General features: G+C 37.7%; 1 protein-coding gene across 1 annotated transcript in view; it reads left to right on the top strand.

The window, feature by feature from the left end:
• Positions 1-22,073, top strand: part of Rnf182 (ring finger protein 182) — a 57,912-nt gene that overhangs the window by 539 nt on the left and 35,300 nt on the right. The window lies entirely within an intron of this gene.

Raw genomic sequence — 22,073 nt, 5'->3', positions numbered from 1 at the left:
CGCGGCAAACTTCGCGCGCGGGCGGCCGCGTCCCGGGCAAGTTGCGGGGCCGCGCGGGGGACCGCCTGGCCCGGCTCTGCCCTCCCCTGCCCGGGTCCCTCCTCCGCGAGGGGGAGAGTCTGGAAATATTTACCTCCGGACTTCCAGGTTTCCTGACTTACTCTCTTCGAGGATGGGATGGGGACGTAGTGAGGGGAGCCCAACTAGAGGCTTTTACGCATCTCGGGAAAGTCAGCCCACTGGGACGCTGGCGGCTGAGCGTCTGGGGGTGGCTTCTCAAGTTCGCTTGGCTTTGGACTCTAAACCGCCTTCATCGTTGGAAGGTGCCTGGCACCTGTAACTGGATGATGGGCAGGGTAGCCCCCGTTCCCCAGCCGGCAATACCAGAGTTCACAGCCGGGCAAGGACTTCGCTGGTGAGGGTACTTGGCCGCCCAGGCCATCGCTATTGTTTCTGGAGGTATTGTGTGCATGCTTCAAAGACCTGGGAAACGTCTCGGCATTTCTACCTGTGAGGAAACGAGCAGCCAGAGCTCCTGGGGAGGCGGGTGGCCCGACGGTGTTTGCATCAGTGTTTATGAGTGCGGTGGAAGACTCGGGTGCAGTTGCCAAGGGCATGCGGATACTGGATGGGGAATTGCCCAGGTTGTGGGTGCCCCCCTACTTTCTCTGTGGCCCCGAGCCTGGCGATCATTTCGTGATACTTAGTTTGTTGCACACACAAAGAATAAATTAAGGATATGACCGTGAATACTTGTTTTGAGATAGTTAGAAATGACCTTACCTGTAGAGACAGGTTCATTTTCAGAAATACAGCTGATCTATTCGGAAGGAACTTGTATATCTAATATGATTTAATTGAGAGAACTGTCACTGATAACTGGAAAATGATCCAACCCATTAAATTATATGCTCAATTTAGAAAAATAATGTGGAAGTTGGAATAGGTCAATTAGAGAACATTATGTGGAATTCAAGGAATTATATTTCTGTTAGAAGGTGGGTAATCAAACAGTGGCCCTGATCGTTTTAAATTATAGTTAAGTTATTAGAATTCTGGATATTACAGCTACTAGAGGTGTCAGCACAGAGTGATTATCTGATATTCCTCTTTTATCTTTGGAGATTTCAACACCTGTTAGCTTGCTAATTACTAGGTTTTTAAGTCTATTCATATTTGCTAGCAATTTTAAGTAATGCCACTTCATTAGGAGATTGTATTGGAAACTAAAGGATTTAAGACAGCAATTTGCAGATTATTTCACAATTGGATTAGTTTTTGAATTTAATTTTACCTGTAGAGGGATTCACCTGGATAGATGCTCTGCTAACTATCCTTTGATACGAAATGGTACATTGATGACAATGAAGTAGATTTGTTTTGAGGAGATAACCAGGAGACAGAATAAGTATTTTCTCACTTAAACATGAAAGGCAATCAGAATATCAAAGCCTAAGCGTATTAGATAGAGTCAGAATGTAGTTTCATGTTTTATACTAAAAATACATTATTTTTGTGTTCTTTCTAAGGTACCAGGAGTACAGCTGCGTTCAGATGTTTGTTAGACAACCTAACATTCAAACGCATGGATGCTGAATGTGCTTTCAGCCAGATGAAACCCACATTATCACATCTAGCCTAGCATTTATGTAGTGGCCCTTAGAATAAACGCTGAAGAGGGGAGATACCCAGTGTTAATGTAGCACAATAAGGACTCACGTTTTTTGCCTTTGCTACCAGCTCACACAGCCACAAAATTCATTACAGTTCAGCATCTTCAAAGCTGTATCGTTTTCTGCCAAAAAATAAAGTCATGAAACAGAAATAAACGGTTATGTATTGTATGCGCTGCTTTGTGGTAGTGGTTTAATTGTAAAAGCTCTGAAGCATGAAATGAAGCTTGTGTCAGTGCAGTGAATGACAGTCATCTGGCGTGTTTATATGTGTTACTAGCATTCAGAGGTATGTGCATAACCAGATAGTACAAGAAAAAAATACTGTGGTATCCACAGTATCACCTTCAGAAATGCAAAAGGAAATGTACTGTATGTCCATAGCTTAGATGAGCCACCTGGTGGAACCAAGAAATGGTCCTGCGCATCTTCAGTTATAGAGCAGTAGACGTTACTTTTGCCGATTCACAGGAGTGTTTGTCTTTTTCTGCATTCCTAGGCTTAAGAGTCTTAATTTTATGGAGGAATGCTGGTCCTCATTTTTGGTATAAGCAGTAAAATGTGGTCTGGTGGTAGCCACCATAGTCTTTGTTCTACCTGCAGGATTCAGTTGATCAAGCATATCCGAAGATAGAAAACAAGCCAAGAAAGGCCGTTTTAAAATTTTGGATTAACATTATATTTGTGCCATTGAAAGTCCGTTGTTTTGTCACCATATAAGCCTGCATGGGCAGCCTAAAGCTACTGAAGCTTCTGTTTGCTGTTTTTGGGTCAACATTCTCTTGCAATTTCTAGTTGCACTGTGATAACATGATTACTGGTTGGTCATTTAGCATCTAGTGCAATGTGTTGTAGCATTTAGAAGAGTACATTTGTGAAGGATGATTTTTTAGAAGAATGATTTCTTCATTATCTAAACTCTTAGGTTTAGATTTGTGGCTCCAGAGAGAATGGGACCCTGAGACCACAAGGAAAAATGCTGTAAATATTGGGTATTGTTAACTGACCTGCTGTGCACTGTGGGTATTGATCATAACCGCTGTGCTGAGAAAAGGCACGGAGACACATGGCTATGGTGACAGGAAGTGGTGTTTAGTGGCAAGGATTGTTAATGATGATTGAGAGAGGTTGAGAAAGTACTGTGGGCATGTTCCATTTTTCTGTGCTCGCAAAGTGAAGGTAAGGTATCTTAAGCCCTTTGGTAAACCACAAGTGCTTGGAGGAAATGTATACATTTACACTTGAGTGATACAAACATAGTTTAAATGATCTGTTCCATTATCTGCAAGTTATTTATAGTAGTTTTATAGTATAGTTTTGGACCTCAGTCAGTAAGTGTTTGCCAGTTGTTTTCTTTGGTATATTCCATGTTCTGTGATGAAAGTCATCCTGAACTCTTGTGGTTGAGGAAATACTTGTTTTATAACTGCTATGATTATTTTATTTGTAGCTCATTATATATGACATCCAAATATTCTACTGTGGTTTAGCTTGAAGCCTTCCTTTTGAAGGAAAAAACTTACTTGTTAATTCCATAATGCTTTAAAAAAGTTTATATCTCCAGGGCTTATTAAGATGAGTGATTTGGTTAATTTGTAATTCACCCAGAAAAATGGTAGAAACTTAGTTTGTAATGGTGTGCATTTAAAAAAATCTTTTAATCTTCACATTTTGGACTTTCACAGAGGTGGTATGGTGGTTAGAAAAATTTGGGGTCCTATTAGGTGACTGATTGCTTATTTCCCTAGCTGTCTTGAACTTACCTTATGATCAGTTGAGAGTGAAAAACAAAGTTGAAGGGTTTTAGGAGGGGAGCTTAGTGCTCATTGAGATCCTGTGGGCTACAGTGGTCAAGGGAAAGGAGGGAAGAAGGCTCTAATGGCTTTAATCACCTCTTTAACACCCACTGAGACTCCCGGGCAATTAACCAAGGTCTGTTTATCTAGGAAGGGGTTTCCTGATACTGGCCACTCCCACAGTGGGGATGCTGGTGGCATGCACAAGTTTTCTTCCCAACTAAAATGTGGCTCCCTGGAATTGTGGTTTACGTGCCCTTTGAACGTTGTAAACCAAAAATGAAGGCTCAAGAACAAAGGTTTTCCCTGTGGGTAATGTAATCTAATTGGTCAGATACACAAGATAATCAAGGCAGTAATGCAACTATAAAATAAAGCTGTGTTTGTCTTAAACAAACTATGTTTGTCTAAACTGCGTTTGATGTATTTGGGTGAGGAGTTCTGTTTCTGAGTGTCAGTTGATGGGGAACCGTCTTCCCTCTCCTAACTGTAGTCATTCAGCGCAGACACAGCATTTTACACAATTGATCACGATGTGATGTGTCAGGCACAGTTATACTGAAGAACAAATGTTTACTCAAGCTCTTGAATCGTAAATCTACCGTAAAAGGTTTGTGTATGGTTTTATCTGGCATGTTCTCTTATTCTATATTGGCTTCCTGAGACCATGTTTCATGTGATTGCAGTCATTTTGATTTCCATCTGTTTGCAGTCATGAAATGAATCAGTCCCTTACTAGTTCTCCCTGTGAGCCAGGCACTGTTCTAAGAACTTTACATTTAGTCCTCACAAGAACCCTGTGAGCGAGTACTGTCATTATCCTTACTTTATGAGTAAGGAAACTGATGTGATTGCTTTCTGTTATGTTAACCTAGAGGTACATAAAATGTACTACCAGAATCCTGGCTTATGCCTAGCAATTCAGCCGGCTTTTTTTTTCCGTTCACTGATAAGTCCTTATTGTAGAGGTAATAGCTCTGATGATTATGCTTGTTTTTTTAAAAAAGTCTTACTTTCTGTATTTTTTTAATACAAAGAAACTTTAAAGTCACAGAACAAGACACATATAGAGTATATTGTGACATGTACCACTATTCTTCTCTGTACATAGAGAAGATAGTTCCTTCTGAAGGTAGTCAATCTTTCATTTATTATGTGTATTGATATGTTGAAAGAATACAGTTTTTTTTTTTAAAGAATACACATTTCTTATAGTGGTAGCCTTGCTATATACATGTAAATATATCTTGAAGTGTTTGTCCATTTGCATTTCCTTATGCGGCTCCTCAGTCTGGCTTACCTGTTCTTTCCTGCGCTACTTCTAACCTAGGAGTCAGTGACATTTTTTTCTCACTTTTCGTTCTGTACAAAAGAACATCCTTTTTTAAAAAAAAAAAATAAATAAAAAGAACTTTTTAGGTTGTGTTTAAAAATAAATACATGTAGTTTTTCTGCTTAGACTATAAACCTCTGAAGAAAAAGAACTGTGTTCTGTTTATTTCCAGTACCAAAGATAAGGTGGGCACAAGTATACACTTCTTAATTATAGAAATAAAAGTATTTTCTTTTTCAGCAATAAGGATCAAACCCAGGAACTGGCACAAGCCAGGTTTGCACTGTACCACTGAGCTGCATCCCCAGACTAGAAGATCTTATTTTATGTCATGTGAAGCTATTATGTTTTAATCTAGTTCCAAAGTCAATACTGTTTTACTATCTGAGGAAACTGGCTCCAGTTCCTTGTAGTATTACTTCAGTTGTCAGTTTCAAAATGTATCATGAGGGTGCTATAAAATTATTTGGAGATTTAGTTATTTGAAGTATATCATTAGTAATCAACTATCACAATTTCATTTTCAATTTATTTGGATTCTAATGCTCATGTCTTGAAAGGTTATAAATAAATATAAAAAACAGTAGCTAGCTTAATTTTATACTGGCAGTTATGATTGAGCTTTTGATTATTCTAGTCAGAAGGAGCAGAAAATGGATCTTCCAAAATAATTTCCACTGTCTTTTTAATATTCTTAGTCTTTTGGCTGCTAACTCTCATCCCCCCGCACCCCCATAACACATTTGCACAGTCTCCACAGAAGAATGATTAAGCATTTTAATCTCAGGAATCTTTCTTATTTTAGCTGTATAAAAAATAGGATTAAATATGATACAGGTATCCATAAAAGCAAGCAATTAAGCATAGTTCTGTAGGTTCTTTTAATAATAAATATTATAATAGCTTCCATTTATTGGGCATTTACTTGGTACCAAGTACCCCAGTAAGTATGCCGCATAAGCTGTCTGTTTTGATCTTCAAAATAACTCTTTCCTCATCTATAAAATGCTAATTAATAGCTTATCCAAGACTGCCCAGAATAGGTAAATATAACAACATGATTTGTGTGGATGAACCACAGTCTGAAGTTGACTCTGATTGCTTTGTTGATTACCAGCAAAGAATGCCTTCCTGCTGCAGAGAAGATATTTTTGAGATTGTATATTCTTTGGAAAGAGTAGCAGTTCAGGTATGCCTGGGAAGCAGAGTTGGAATAGCAGTTGTGGTCACCTTAGAAGGCGCAAGCAGCTTGCAGGGGGTCACCCCCACCCCTGTTCACACTTAACTGCTGGTAGGGTTTGGGAGTGAAAGAGGAAGAGAGCCCTTATCTAAAAATCTATTCTTAGAATTGAAAACAAAATTAAGTGGAGTTATTTTTTATACCCTGAATTGATTTTATTTTATACTGTGCCCTCAATTGGAGAAAGGCTATCTGAGGTAGCGTAGGATGAAAAGAAATGAAAAGTAGCTCAGTAAATGTCGCATGTCCCAGGCCAGACTTCCATGGGGAGAGTCAGAGCAGCGTGCTTTTTGTTGCTGAGAGAGTTCCTCACTTTAGAACGCTGGAGGTCTGGGTCTGGGGCCAGGGATGAACTTAGAAGTCTTAAAGTCAGCTATTTTCATGTGGGTCGTTCCAGCACAACATGGGGTTTTCCTGGAATTCCTGGTACAAGACTTTCTAGATAGCTACTGGGAAAAAAAAAGAAAACAGAGACTTTTAGTTAAAAATCTTAACAGCATGCAAAACTCTCTTTTATGAGCACCTAGTTATTTTTGTCACTGTGAATGTTTTTTATGTTCAAGAGCAATGTGAGAAGCCAGGCTGCCTGGATTTGAATCCTGGCTCTGCCACTTTTTACGTTTGGGGCAGCTACTTAATCTCTGCGTGTCTTCCTCCATTACTGCAGTGAACTGAATGCTTGGGTCCTCCTTACCCCTAAATCCATGAAACGTTATCCCTCCAAGGTATTAGAGGTGGGGCCTTTGGCAGGGACTAGGTCAGGAAGGCAGAACCTCCGTGAATTAAATTAGTGCCCTTATAAGAGACCAAAGTGCTAGCTCACCCCTTCCTCCATCGAGGACATCTAGAAACACAAAGTGGGCACTCGCTAGGAACTGAATCTGTCAGAACCTTGATCTTGGATTTACAGCTTCCAAGCCAGGAGACAAAACTGTTGTCTCTAAGCTACCCAGTTTATGAGCATTGGTATAGCCATTTGAACAGACTAAGACAATTTTAAAAAATAGTAATACTTCACTCAGTTGTAAGGATTCAGTGAGTTAATATTTGTAAAGTACATTAGTTACTAAGGTAAGTTTTATATATGGAAAGGAAAATTAATATTTACCTTATACTGGTAAAAATAAAAATCTGGTTTTCTTTAGTTCTTTAAACTTAAAGGCCCCAAAGTATCTTATTATTCTGTTTAAATAGCTGGTAAATATGAATAATCACCTTCATTTTTTCAACTAATCTTTGACGCAGATTGAACAGGTTGGTTTCAAATGCTTAGTTTCATTTCTAAGTTTAAACTCTTAAGTATTTTAAATTGCATGTATAAATTTAATATATTTGATAATTTTATTTCAAAAAATCATGTACTATATTGGGCAAATTTATGACTCAAATAAGTAAAATCTTCCCAAATATTAGCTCAAGTTCCTTTGAATATTCCATCACTTGCAAAATTAATATTGTCTAGACACAATCAAATACTCTTAAGCATTTCAATCTAAATAAATCACATGTCTAAAATCTTTCATACATTTCAGACTAGAATCACAAGACTGATCTGTCAGTTTAATGTTAGATTCTTTTAAACATTAAAAACATGACAATCATTTATAGACTGTACCAATTAATATAAAATATATTTCTCAACTTTTCTAAAAAGTGTTAAAATGAGTCTAATTTTTTCATCATCTCTATATTTAATTCTAGACACTCTCTAGACTGGAAAGATACTTACCCACAAGAAAGTTTATTATCTCAAGTAAACTGAATGTACCATTGCAGGTGACTCTTAATTGTCGTAGCATTCCATGCTGACTTGAAGTTGTTGCTTGATCATTTTTTTAAAATATGTCTGCATGTTGGTCACAGATTTAAGGCTTCAATGCAACACTTGGGCTGGATGCATTGTGGATAACTCTTTCCATGGCATTGGTTGACCGATGTGTTTTATAGTCACCATAACAGCGAGTGACCCTCAACCATCCTTTTTTTTTTTTTTGTCTTTTTGAGACAAGGTCTTGCTTTGGAGTTCAGGCTGGCCTTGAGCTCACTTTGTAGCCCAGGCTGGTCTTGAACTCGCAATGATCCTCCTGCCTCAGCCTCCCGAGTGCTGGGATTACAGGCGTGTGCCGCCATACCCAGCTTTATCCTTTTAGATAGTATTAGTTTTTTTAAGCCTTAGACCAATGTTGTCCCATATGTAATCTAAAGTTTTGGGTAGCCATATTTGAAAAGTACAAAAACTATTTTAATAATAGATTTTACTTAACTCAGTATATCCAAAATATCAGAATTTCAACATGTAATCAGTGTAAGAATGATTAGTGAGGTAATCAACATTCTTTTTTTTTTTTTGCAGTCTTCAAAATCTGGTGTGTGTTTTATATTTAACCAAATATCTCAATTTAGATATAGTTCTCCTCAGTTAAACTGAAACATAGAACATCACAAAACAGTAAAGTTGTGTTTGAAGGAAACATATTTTGCATTGCTTCAGTTTTTAAATTTAATTTAAAATAAGTGTCTTGGTTGCTTTTCTCTTGTTGCTGAGACAAAATACCCAACGCCCAGAATTAAGCAAGGAAAAGTTTATTTAGCTTACAGTTTGTGGAGGTTTCAGTCTGTAATCAGCTGGCTCCAGGGCAGGGTGGCCTGGCACAGGGGCAACACTTCAAGGTGGCACAAGACAGCAAAAGCAACAAGAGCAAGAAGCAGGGGAACAAACCTCTCTTCCTCCCTTACATTGTAGGCAGGCTACCCCCAACCAGGGAGTGTGTAGCACTCACATAATCTCCATGCCCTCCTCTTGCACATGCTCATATTGAATATAAAGTAAGGACCCTGGCCCCATGCTCACTTAGTTAACCTTCTAAACTTCTCAAATTGACACAGTGAACAACATCCCTGAGCTTAAGGGCATGTCCTTTTCTCCCCAGGATGTAGAACTGCTGAGTCACTTAGTTAAGCCTCCAGACTCCTCAAGTTGACACAGTGTATCAACCGTGACAATCCACCCCTTGTCAACTTGGCAACCAGACACATTTGTTTAAATCAGTTTCCAGATATGAAGACATTATTCTTATCATTTCACAACTTGAACATTATAACAGAGGTTTAACAATCCTTAAGAACCAGTATTAAGTCTGTCAGTGTTATATTACATTAGGACCATAACATTTCACTCCTGGCCCCCGAGAGACTCATGCACATCCTTTTATGCAAAAGGCTTTTAGTTCAGTGGCAAGAGTTTCCAAAGTCGTAACAGTTTCTGAAAAGTCTTTCTGAAAAGTCCAAGTCCCAAGTCTCCTCCCAGATATAAGGCAGACTCTTAGTTGCAAGCCCCTGTACAAATGAAAAGTTAAACCCTTCCAACATTCAATGGCACAAAATAAACATTTTCATTCTAAAAGTTACAGGGAGAATACAAAGGAATGGGACCAAAGCAAGTCCAAAATCCAGCAGGGCAAACATTAAGCCCTGTAGTTCCATGTATAGCATCTGAAGCAATCTGTGGCACATTGTGAGTTCTAAAGGGTTTATGTGGCTCCACCCCTGTGGCACTACTGGTGGCTATAGCTGCCATGGCCTCTCTCTTGGGCCTGCTTTGTTCTGTCCTTGCAGCTTTCCTCAGACAATCCATGTTCCTGGAGTTTCCAAACTCCTGAGGTCTCCACTGCACCTCTTGCTTCACATTTACAGCTTCACATACTGCCCTCTCAGGGCCACACTGCCTGGCCTCCCAGGCCTTTTTCTGAATCTGAGTGGAAGCCTTTTTAACCTTGGAACTCTTGCATTCTCCATGCACCTAAAACCATCACCACGTGGATGATGCCAAGGTCTGCTGCCACCAACCTTTCCTCTCTCTTGACCATAGGGGTTGAGTGCCTGGATTGCTGGGCACTCTGAATACAATTTGGAGGAACAAATTCTCTGTGCTGCCATCATTTTGGAACATGACATTCTACAGCTTTCTTCTCAAAGCAAAGTCTTTCACCTTTGCAGTTTTGAGGCTGCAAAAGGTGGAGACTTGCTGCTTCTTGTGATGCCCTCAAGCCATCTTTTATACTTTCCTGTTGCTTTTCAGCAATAGAGATCTCAGCTCTGTTTTTGCAGTTCACAGCTTTACTTTAACTGTTTTCCTGGCCAAACTCACAACATTTTAAATCATCCTGCTGGGCTCTTTGTCTTGATTTGTACCCTAAATCTGGCTAAAAGCCCCCAACAATATCCATACCACTGCTCCAACATTCAGCTGCCTTGAAATTTCTTTTGTCAGATTAATCAGTCCATTGGCCTTAATCTCAGTCTCAGGCAAAGTCTCTGGAGCAAAATGCAGACAAACTTTCTGCCAAGCCATAACATACATTATCTGGATGTAATCCTTCTTCCCAACAGAAGCCTCCCAAACCCTATCTTTACCAGCAGGATTTCTGTCAGGCCTCTGATCTGCTGAGTTCTGACCAGAATCTCCCATATGCAACAGCTAAAGGCATTCTAGTGTTTCTCTTTCAGGTGACATCTCTGAACCTTTCCAAACTCTTCCCACAAGCCATCTCCAAAGGCTCTTGAACCACATGGTCAGGTATAGTCACAGCAACAACCCCACTCCTGGTACCAGTTTATGTCTTGGTTACTTTTGTCTTGTTGCTGAGGCAAAATACCTGATGCCAAGAAGGAAGGAAAGATTTGTTTACCTCACAGTTTGTGGAGGTTTCAATGTATAATCAGCTGGCTTCAAGGCAGGGTGGCAGGGCATAGGGGCAACTCTTTAAGGTGCCACAAGACAGCAAAAGCAGCAAGAGCAAAAAGGGGAGGGGGAACAAGCCTCTTTCCCCTCCTTATATTGTATGCTGGCTATCTGCCCACACCCACACCATCTCTGTGCCGAATTGCACAGGCTCATGATATGGAACTGCTGAGGCACTTAGCCAAGCCTCTAGACTCCTCAAGTTGGCACAGGGTATCAACTATAACAATAAGTAACATTAAAATTTTAGTTAGTTGTGCACTGCATGTCAAGGCTCGGTAGCTCACTGTGGTTTGTGCTGGTGCTGCTCTAGATGTGAGATTCATGCTAAGGCCTTAGTTTTTCCATCAGCTCCGAGTTGGGCCCCACCACTGTTCCAGGCACCTTGTTTCACTCAGTTGGATTTTCCATTTCTCTGTCTTGTACTTTTGTAGTAGTTTTAAGATAGCTAATTGGCTTTAAAGTCATTTTAATGTTATTTCATTAGATCCAATATCCCATACTTATTTTTCTAAGCCACTCTGCTAAGAACCCATTTTTTATTAGTTTCTGACCATTGCAGGTACACTGGGGTAAGCTTATGCTGCCTCTGACTCATCATAAGTAGTTTGCCATTTAGATAGGATTGTGAAGACTTAAATGTAATCTCTGTGTGAGCTCAGATGCCGCTGGGCAGTCTTGCCCTGTCTTCCTACTCTCTTCATTAGGCTGCTGTCTTTGCCTCCATTTCATGCCTTTTCTCTCCTCAGGCCTGTACTGTCCTCCCTTCCAACCCTTTGCAGGTGATCTAGCTTCTAGAGAACTTCACAGGCCCCCACTACTGCATCTGCCACCCCACCTGTTTCTGAGTCCACACCCATCACCATCTCTCATGGCACCTGACATGATAGAGTGCCTCTCAAATGCCACCTCCTCTTTGTGCTTGGACATGGTGTGCCTTCCCCTCTTGTCCATTCATGAATAATGATCTTTCTGTTTTTCGTCAAGTTTTCCCAACAGTTGGATCATCTCCATTGGTCCACAAACTGCAACACTACCAGCTATAATACTGTTTATCTTAAATACACAAACCAAAAAAACCTTCCTCAAACCCTACATTTTTTTTTTTTAGCTTTTGCACCATTTCTCTGCTCTCCTTTATAGCAAAATTTCCTGAAGGCATTTTCTGTGCTTTCCTTTCCTTTTTCTCTATCCCTAGTTAGGCATTCATACTCTCTGCTCTGTTGAAAGTGCTTGAGAGTGACCTCTTCCTTGATATCTCTAGAATCAGTTCCCACTCTTCATCTTACCCTATCTATCAAAAACATTTGATAATTAATCAGCCCCCTCTTGAAAGATTTTCTTCACTTGGCGAATATATTAATTATTGCCCCAGTAATGGTGTATTACAAATCACCCTTCAAGTCATTAGCTCACGTTGAATCTTTTGCTTATGTAGTGCAGGCTAGCTGCATTTCAGCTGACTTAGGTGAACCTGGCTGGGTGATGCTGCTCCAGGCTAGGGTTTACCTGGCATTGCTCCAGGCTGTGGATTGGGTTCAGATCTGCTCCTTGTGCATTTGTTCTGGGACTCAGGCTGAAGGGACTGCAACTGCCCTATAGGGAATACTCTTGTGGCAGCTTGTTACAGTAAAAGAGTGAAGTCAAACCACGTAAGTACATTGGAGACTTCTTTCATCCTACCCGATAACATTCCCACTGGCTCAAGAAGTCTTTACCCCTGCTTCCTAGGGCATCTTTCTTATGACTTCAATATGGTGGCAGATTTCATATTTATATCTCCAATTGAATACTTGCCCCTTAATTCCACATTCATATATTCACTCAGATGTCTAAATATGCATCTCAACACCTCCAGAAATGAACTCTAAATTCTCTGTAATTCCCAGCCTTTTCCTACTAGTTTTTCCCAGTTTAGTAAGTGCTGACTCATTCTTTTAGTTGCTTACGCCACCGTGACTTTGGAGTCATCCCTGACTTCTTTATTTCCTCCTCATACTTCAGTTCAAATGTAAATTTGTTGACTGTATCTTCAGGTTTGATAATGGCTTACCAACCGCACCAGTGCCACCCTCGTACTGTCTACTATCATTTCCCCTTTGTTTCATTACAGGTACCTTCTAATTGTTCTTCCAGCCATACCCTTGACACCTACAGTCTGTTTTCTAGAACAATCTTTTTGAACTTTAAATAAGATACTACCACTTTCTTGCTCCAAAGACTCCAAGGCTAAAAGAAAACAAGGAGGAGGTAGGGGAGACAGGAATAATTTGGTTTACGTTTTAGAAATATTCTTCCATGTAGAGAGTAGATAAAGGCAAGAGTGGTCACAGGGAGACTTGTTAGGATCCAGTTACAGTGGTCCAGGTGAGAGATGCTATATTCATTATCAATGCAGTTTTACATTTATTTATGTGATTTTTGGTTTGATAGAAACTTCCTTTGACTGCAAGTCCCATGAAGGCACAGATAATATCTGTTTTTGCTTAAGTTGTATTCTCATTGTTTAGTCCTGAGCCTGGCACCAGGGCTGCTCAGTTATCTTGTACTTGAATGACTACTTAAGTATCATGAGAAAAGCAATGAGGATGTGGTTCTTGTATGTTGATTTTACTGTCCATGTATTGTTTTCCTTATACCACAAATAGAAGATAGATGTATGTGTTCTGTCCAAAAATATTATTATAGCTAGTAGGAAAAATTTCTTAAAGTCAGGGTTCCAAGTCCTTTATTCAGATATTTAGATTAGAGTTTTCCATCTCTTTTACTGTGTTCCTGACAGTGAAACCACCACAAGCCACATACTAATAAGGGGAAGATATTTTCATGGGAAATCTATCAAAGCATGTTAATTATAACCATACAGTGTTACTGAAACTGTTAAAATTGTTAAGATTTCCTAATCATGATAGTGTATATGTAGAAAATGTGTGGGTTACTCAGTATATATGGCTTTGAATACATATACAATGTATTTAAATGTTTTATTAAAAAATCAGACCTTTTCCTGTGATTCATTTGCGATAGATCTTACTTGCTCTATTGGAGCATTAGAAAGGGTCCATGTTGTTGACTGAGACAGTTTTGGTAGGGAACTAGCAACATGACAGCTTTAATATTTTTGCTTTCTCTGTCTTTATATAGACAATGATAGATTTTTGAAGCCTTTAAAGCATTTTTATTTCAGCAGTGGGACACATAATTCAGAGAAGCTTATAGCATTTTAGAGCACAGAATTATATCTGGAGTTAGATTCAATTATTCTTTAGTCTGCAATAGATTTAAATGGTTTGATTATTAACCTCTATGTCATGGTCAATTTTTCTGCCAGATAAAGTCATTTTAAAAGAGAGACTGTTTAGACAGCTCACGTAAAAAATCTCTCATTGTAGAGATGGAAATTTCTTAAGTAAATGTGTTTAGAGATTCTTTTGACTTTATTACCTTATTTAATCTTGTTAATACTTTCTTAGTATTCATTGTATGCCAGGGACTGTGCTAGATCCCAGTGGTGACCCAAATCAATATAGCCACACTCTCTTGGAGCTCACACAGGTACTAGAGGTTACAGATAAATGTCACTGTGCTAGAGTGTGATGTAAGAAGCATATGATGCCTGTAGAAGCCCATAGGAGAAGTGTCCAGAGAAGCCTTGGGAATAATGAATATCTGTGCTGAACCAGTGATAACTGGGGAAGGCAGACAGGTATGGGATCAGATGGAGTCAGTGGGTAGGCAGGCACAAGAGGTAGGGAGAGGGAGCTGTGGGTACTAACAGCCTACAGTCTGCTCTAGGGAAGGTGGCTTGGAGAGTAGAAGAATCGGGAGGTGGGCAGTTGGAATGAGAAGGGGACAGCAAGACATGAGGCTGGTAGAGGTGGGCGGAGGCCAGATAGCAAGTTGGCAAAATATTTTAAGCGGGAGAGTAAATGGTAAGATTTGAGTTGTAGAAAATCTCTGTGAATGTTGCATGTAAACTTAAAAGATTCTTTGCCTGTTTTTCTAGTATATGTATTATGCATAGACACAAGAAAGCATTATTTTCTTTTTAAGTCAACTTTGTTATTAAAGGGAAACATACATACAGAAAAATACAGAGGTCATAAAGGTATAGCTTTTCGTATTTTCACAGAGTAACCCCTCTGTGTAACCACTATGCACATCAACAAATAGAGAATTGCCATTGCCCCAGTCCTTCCTCTTTTTTTTTTTTTTTTTATCATACCTTCCTGTAAAACGTTACGAGGTAGTTTGAATTCTGGCCCTATTGATTAGTTTTGTTTATTTTTCAGAACTTTTTTTTGTATCAGGAATCAAACTCAAGACCTTGCACTTGCCAGGCAGGTGCTTATGCTGCCAACCTATATCTTCAGCCCCTATTTTCAGAACTTTTATACAAATGGAATCATACAGTATTTACTTTTTGATGTGTGTATATGTGATGTCTTTCACCAACCATTTGTTTAGGATATTATCCACATTGCTGGGCACAGACAAAGTTTAGCTTTTTGTATCTCTTATCTCAATATAGTATTTTATAGTTGCATATATTACAGTTTTCAAAATCAATTTATAGTTAATGGACATTCAAGTGGTTTCCAGTTTTTCTTTATTACAAATGGTGCTGCTATGGAGATTTTTACATAAAATATGTGGACATTTCTGTAGAGCACCATCTATCAGTTGAAGGGCCCTAGTGTACATGTAGGATATACTCTGATCCTGCTACAGTGACCCAGAGTAGTTGGTTATACCACTTACGTTCCCAGCATCAGTGTATGAAAAGTCTGGTTATTTCTCACTCTTGCTCATGTTTACTATTGCTTTTTACTATTCATTGGGGTGGGTACAAAATATTATCTCATAGTGGTTTTTATTTTCCCAGTAAATGGTACTGAATACTTTCTCATGTATTTTGTTGGCCATTTGGATAAATTCTGTAAAATACCAGTTCAGATTTTGTTTGTTCATTAAATAAGTATTATCTTTTTCCTAAAGGTTTTTATGGAGTTCTTTATATTTTTTATGTAGAAGTCCTTTAAATCAGCTTGCTTTGTAATCTTATAGTTTTTCCTAATGTACAGAACTACTTAATTTTAATGAATTCCAGTTTTAAAAATCCTTCCTGTAAGATTAATGCTTTTTGTGTTTGAAGAAATTTTAAGAAATTTTTACCTGCTTCAACGTGACAAAGATATTCTCCTGCACTATTAGGAAGTTTTATATCTTTACGTTTTCATATGTTCACATTTCTATCTATGATGTCCTTGGAATTGATTTTTTGGGGAGTATGATGTGAGGTAGGGGTCAAGATGATATTTACCTATGCAGATATCCTATTGACTCAGCATTACTTATTGAAAACATCACTGTTTCCCCCCTGAATTGAGGTAGCCCCTATTTCATAGGAAAGTCTTATGTTTCTGGACATTTTTTGTTCTTCTTGTTAGGCTACTTGTCTAATAAAGTGTTTTAAGTTTTTGTAGTACTGGTATCAAGTATGTACTCAGTTTTTTCTTGATTTTCTTTTAGCCTATGCTTATCCATTTGCGGTAATCAAAACTGTATTTTGTTTGGTTTTTCTTTTTTTTTTCCTTTAAAATAGAATAATAAATAAAGAACCATAGCAATATACATTAAAGTCACGTGATCAGTTTCCACACACAGAGGCTGACTGGGATTTTAAGCAGGATTGCTTTGAAGCTAGCTCTATTTGGTAGAGTCAACATCTTTACGATATTGAATCTTCTAATCAGTGAACACAATACAGCTCTCTAAATAATTAGGTTGTCTTTAATTTTTCTAAGTAATGTTTTGAGTTTCTCCCTGTGGCATTCTTGCTCATTTTTCACTAGATTGACTCTTTTTGTTGTTATTACAAATGACATCTTTTAAAATTTTACCTTCTAATTATTTTGTTGTATATGTAAATATCACAGATTTTCAGAGGGTTGGCTGGAGTGTAGAGATTTTGTTGCTTTCACTTAATAGTTTACTTGTAGAATCATTTGAATTTTCTGTATGCATAATCACCTTATGCAGTGGATAAAGAACTTTATTTTTTCTTGTCCAACCCTTACATCTTTTTACTTATTTATTTTCATCACCTTATTATACAAGTTGGTTTTAATTTTGAATAGAAATTATAATGAGGGGGCTGGGGATTTAGCTCAGCGGCAAAGCGCCTGCCTGGCAAGTGCAAGGTCGTGAGTTCGGTTCCTGGTACCGGAGAAAAACCAAAACCAAAAAAAAAAAAAAAAAAAGAAATTATAATGAGGTATATTTATCATATATTCAGTTTCAAGGGAGAAACTTTCAATTTTTAAGAACGGTATTTGTTTACAAGGATTGAGACCTTTTTTTATCTGATTAAGAACATTCTCTTGTTTCTTAATTGCTGTCTTAGTCACTTTTCTTGTTGGTGGGACACCCACAACTTAAAGGAGGAAAGGTTTATTTTTGGCTCACAGTTTGTAGAGATTTTTGTCCATGGTTATATGGCTCCGGGCAGGATGGCATGGCAGAGGGGCACAAACTGCTCGAGTCATGGTGGTGGGAGAGCACAGACTGAAAGAGGAGCCAGGAAGGAGATACACCTTCCAGGCCACGCTTGGATCGAACTTCTCTTCCAACCCTACTCTGCCTCCTAACAAAGCAGTGAGTTACAAACTCAGCAGTGGGTGAATCCACTGAGTGTAGCAGCCCCGTGATCTAATCACCTTTCAAAAGCCTAATGAGTACCTGAGACTGGGGGGTGTAGATACAAACCATATCAGTAAATAGGCCAATTATGGGTATGTGTTGAGTTTTATCAAATGCGTCTTCCTCTATTGAAATACTGTATTTCAACTTTGTCACTGTAGTAATCACACTTAAAGGAAAAGTTACAACAGTCTTATGTTTCTGTTTGTTGTTTGGTCCAGTTTGATAATATTTTGGTTAAGAATTTTATGTCTGAGTTTAGGACAAAGATTGTCCTTTTCTTTTTTGTGTAATGGACTTGCCCCCTTTTGGTGTAAAGGATATGGTGGTCTTATAAATTAACTGACAGGTGTTTTCCTTTTTGGTCCAGTTCTATGGAAGAGATGGTATTAGTTCTTCCTTAATGTTGAGAGAATTCATTAGCTGAAGCCACATGTTGCTTTCTGTGTAGGGAAGTTTTAAATGAGGGGTATAATTTACATTAATACATACAAACACATTCAGCTTTTTTGTTTATTCTGTATTAAGTTTGGTTGGATACATTTTTAAAAGGAACTTGGTCACTGAGTCTAAATCTCCAAATTTCTCAGTAAGAGTTGACAATAAAACTCTCAGCTCTAAAAAATAAATGTTTGTAGGGCCTGAGCAAGTTGTGTGTGTGTGTGTGTGAGAGAGATATTGGAGACTGAACACAGGGCCTTTACTCTGAGCTACGTTCCCGGCCCTTTTTCATTTTTATATTTTTGAGACAGGCTTTTGCTGAATCATTAAGTTTCCCAGACTGGGCTGCGATCCTCTTGCCTCAGCCTCCCAGAGTGCTGGTGTTACAGGTATGCAGCACCATGCCCTGCCATAGGGCTATAGGGTACCCCTTCTTATTCCTGATGTTGAGAGTTTTTACCTTTTTTTCTTGATCAGGCTTTTTGAGACAGGGTTTCACCATGCAGTTCAGGCTGGCCTTCAACTTGCTTTGTAGCCCAGGCCAGCCTTGAACTCATGGCGATCCTCTTGACTCAGCCTCCTGAGTGCTGGGATTACAGCTATACACCACCACACCCGGCTCTTGATCAGTCTCATCTGTGGTATATCAAATTTATTTTTTCCATGAGTCTATTTTGACTTTTGCTTTTACTATTGTACACTTGTTTTATAATTCATAAATTTTTATTTTTGGTTTATTATTTCATTCTAGCTTTATAATAATGATACTTAGGTTACTGATATTTTTAGCTTGTCTTCTTTTCACTATGTATATTCAAAGCTCTTTTTCTTCTTTAATGTATTGCTTTAATTTTTATTTTTCTGCTCAAAATATTTAAAAAATGGCTGGTGTTTTTCCTTTGGACTATAAGTTCTTAGGTATTTATTCCTCAATTTTTAATTATTTGGGATACTCTAAGGATCTTTTCATTGATTTTTAACTTAACCCAGCTACTTTATTATCAAAGAACATAACCTTTGAATTTTAGTCTTTTGGGAAACAATGCTTTTAGTCTCTTGATATTTTTGAAATATGCTTTATGGCCCAAATATGGTCATTACGGTGTATGTATTCTTTAATAGACTATACAGTGTATTCTGTAGTTGTAAACGTACATTTTATACATGTATGTTGGGTCAGGTGTATCAATTATAGTGTTAAACTTCATTTCAACACTTTTTTGGGGTCTGATTATTCTATCAGTTTTGAAAATGTTAAACTAAGTCCCTTACTGTGAGGGTGAATTTTTCTGCTTCTTTTTAAAATTCTGTCAGTTTTTCATTCGAAGGGTATATTATTAGATACAAATGTATTAATAATTGTCATGACTTCTTAGTGTGTTGGACTCTTCTATTATGAAATGCCTCTGTTTATTCTCCTACCAGTTCTTCCCTCTTTGAAGTCTAGTTGTTCTTTGGGTGAGTGTTTGCATGGTACAGCGTTTGATTCATTTGCTTCTTTCATAAGCCCCACATAGATGGTTTTTATTTATTTCTTCTGGCAGTCCTGGGAGTATTTAATAGCCCATTTAAAGTAACTAATAATATATTTGAGTTTTAATTTCCATCTTACCATTTTCTAGCTAATGTTTCCATCTGTTCCTTGTTTCTCTTTTCTTCTTTGTTGCCTTTTTTGTATTTTTTTATTTTAAAGAAATAAAAACAATGGTACAAAATTTCAAAACAAGACTGTAGGAGAGTAACAGTGGTTAGTACATTGCGTATTGTTATCTTCAAAGTAGTTGCTCTGATTACAAGATATAGGCATGAAAAATTGATCAGACACTATAGGCACAAACCTTTCCTTCCAATGAACTCATAGCAATTAGTATAACTATCTTGTGTGTGTGTACATATATATATATTTTTCTTTTCCCTTCCTTCTTTTCTCCTTTCCCCATCCTGGTTGTTCTTTACTCTTGAACAGTTTCTTCCCATTTCACAGTATCTACTGTACATTTTGGATCTTATTTACTCTTTCAGCTTCTTACAGTGGGGTGAGAATACGATGTATACACATGCAGGTCTGATCTGTTTCACTTATGAGTATTGTCTCAAGTTGCATCCATTTCCCTGTGTATGTCTCAAGTTTATCCTTCTTTATAGCTGTGTTTGTATTAATTCACTATTTGTCCTTCAGTTTTATTCTGTCCTGGCTTGTTGTTTATCTTGTGACTGTTTTGACTGCTGTTGTAGGGATTACAAAATCTACTCCTCTCTTACGACTTTACTCTCAATTAGTGGTTTGATCCATTCCCTGATGATGTGGTGTCCTTAAAATACTCTAACTGTAGAACCCTGTACTTTCTTTTGCCATTTATTTTAATTTCACAAAAGATTAAAACTGTAGGGTCCATTATTATTGCTGCACTGTACAGTTACTGTTTACTTTTGTTAACCAGTTCTCCCCATTCATTCATGTAAGTCTATGCTTCTCTCTGGGGTTATTTTTCCTTTTAAGGGAAGAATCCCTGTAGTATGCCTACTTTTATTTTTTTAAACTTTCATTTTGTGGTTTTAATTTTTGAAGTATATTTTTGCTGCATGTAGAATTCTAGCCTGCCAGTTTCTTTCAAAGCTTTAAAAGATAACAATTTCTTTGTCCTTTGTCCTCCATTACTTTTCTCGAGAAATCTGCTGTCAGTCTCATTATTGATCCCTTTGTGGGGATGGGCCCTTTCCCTCTGTCTTTAAAAGCTTTTCTTTATTTTTGGTATGAAGATTACTATTATAATGTGCTCAGGCACATTTTCCTTACTATTTATCCTGCTTGGGGATCATAGAGCGTGTGAAATCAGTTGTAGAATATTCTGGGCAATTATCTCACAAATAGTACTTCTTCTGGTCCAGTCTCTCTCCTCTCCTTGTGGAAGGATAATTTTACACATTTTGTACCTTTTAACCTGTCTCATTTGACTCTTAAACTCTTAAGCTTTGGAAATTTTCCCATTATTTCATGCTGTCATCTTCTATTTAGTTCTTATTTTTATTATATTTTATTAGAGCTTTATGGAGGTATAATATATATACCATAAAAGTTACCTGTTATACAGGCACAACTCAATGATGTTTTTTAAATTTATAGAGTCCTGACTAATGTAACATACTCATGTAAAATAATAGTAATAATAGTAATATAATAATAATAGAAGCAGAGTGCAGGGCATAAGGGAACTATTCTAGCTTCACAATTTTTCCTATAAATCTAAGATTATTAAAAAGTTTATTTCATTTAAAGAAATCTATAGAGTTCTGAAATCATTATGATAATCTAGTTTCAGGACATTTTCTGTTGGGTCCCAAAGTTCTCTTGTACACATGCATTTGAGACAGTCTGTGCTTTTACACCTTGCTGTGGGCAACTACTGTTTCTGTAATTTGCCCTTTCTACTGATTTTACGTAAAGTTAGTTGTAGAGAATGAGTAGTCTTTTCCCTGCTGTTTCTTTTACTTAGTGTGATTTTTTTTGAGGTTTTCGAAGCCTGTGCATCTGTGGTATAGATTGTTATTTTGTTCATTTTTATTGCTGAGTAGTATTCTGTGATATGGATGTATTGCAGTCTGTTTAACCATCATCCAGTTACTAGCATCTATAAGTAATACTGCCATTAGAATTTGTGAAGTAATTTTGTAGACAGGTATTTTAAATTTCTCTTGGGTATTCCTGGGAGTGGAATTGCTGATTCATATGCTGGAAGTGTGTGTAAATAGCGAGAAACTGCAAAACAGTTTTTGAAAGTGGCTGTGACATTGTATATTCTCAGCAGCTATTTATGAAGGATCTAGTTTCTTTACACCCTTATCAACAATTGTCTACTGCCATTAGAGTAGGTAGATAGATTCCAGTCTGTGATTTACTTTGCATTTCTGTAATACCTAATGATGTTGATTAGCTTTTTAATGTATTTTAGCCACTTAAAAGTTTTGTTTGAGAAAGTGTTTATCAAGTGTTTTGTCTATTTTAAATTAAGTTGTATTCTTTTTTTACTTGTAGGAATATTTTACATATTTTGGACCCAACGTCTTTATTAAATGTATGATTTTTAAGTATTTTCTCCAATCAATGGCTAGTCTTGTCATAAGTGTCTTCTTTTTTAGATCATTTTTT

The sequence above is a fragment of the Chinchilla lanigera genome, unplaced genomic scaffold (genome assembly GCF_000276665.1).
Source record: "Chinchilla lanigera isolate Chin_1 unplaced genomic scaffold, ChiLan1.0 scaffold00064, whole genome shotgun sequence".
NCBI classification, from domain to species: Eukaryota; Metazoa; Chordata; class Mammalia; order Rodentia; family Chinchillidae; genus Chinchilla; species Chinchilla lanigera.
Note: the sequence above shows the minus strand (reverse complement) of the source record. Positions and strands in the feature narration are given on the sequence as shown.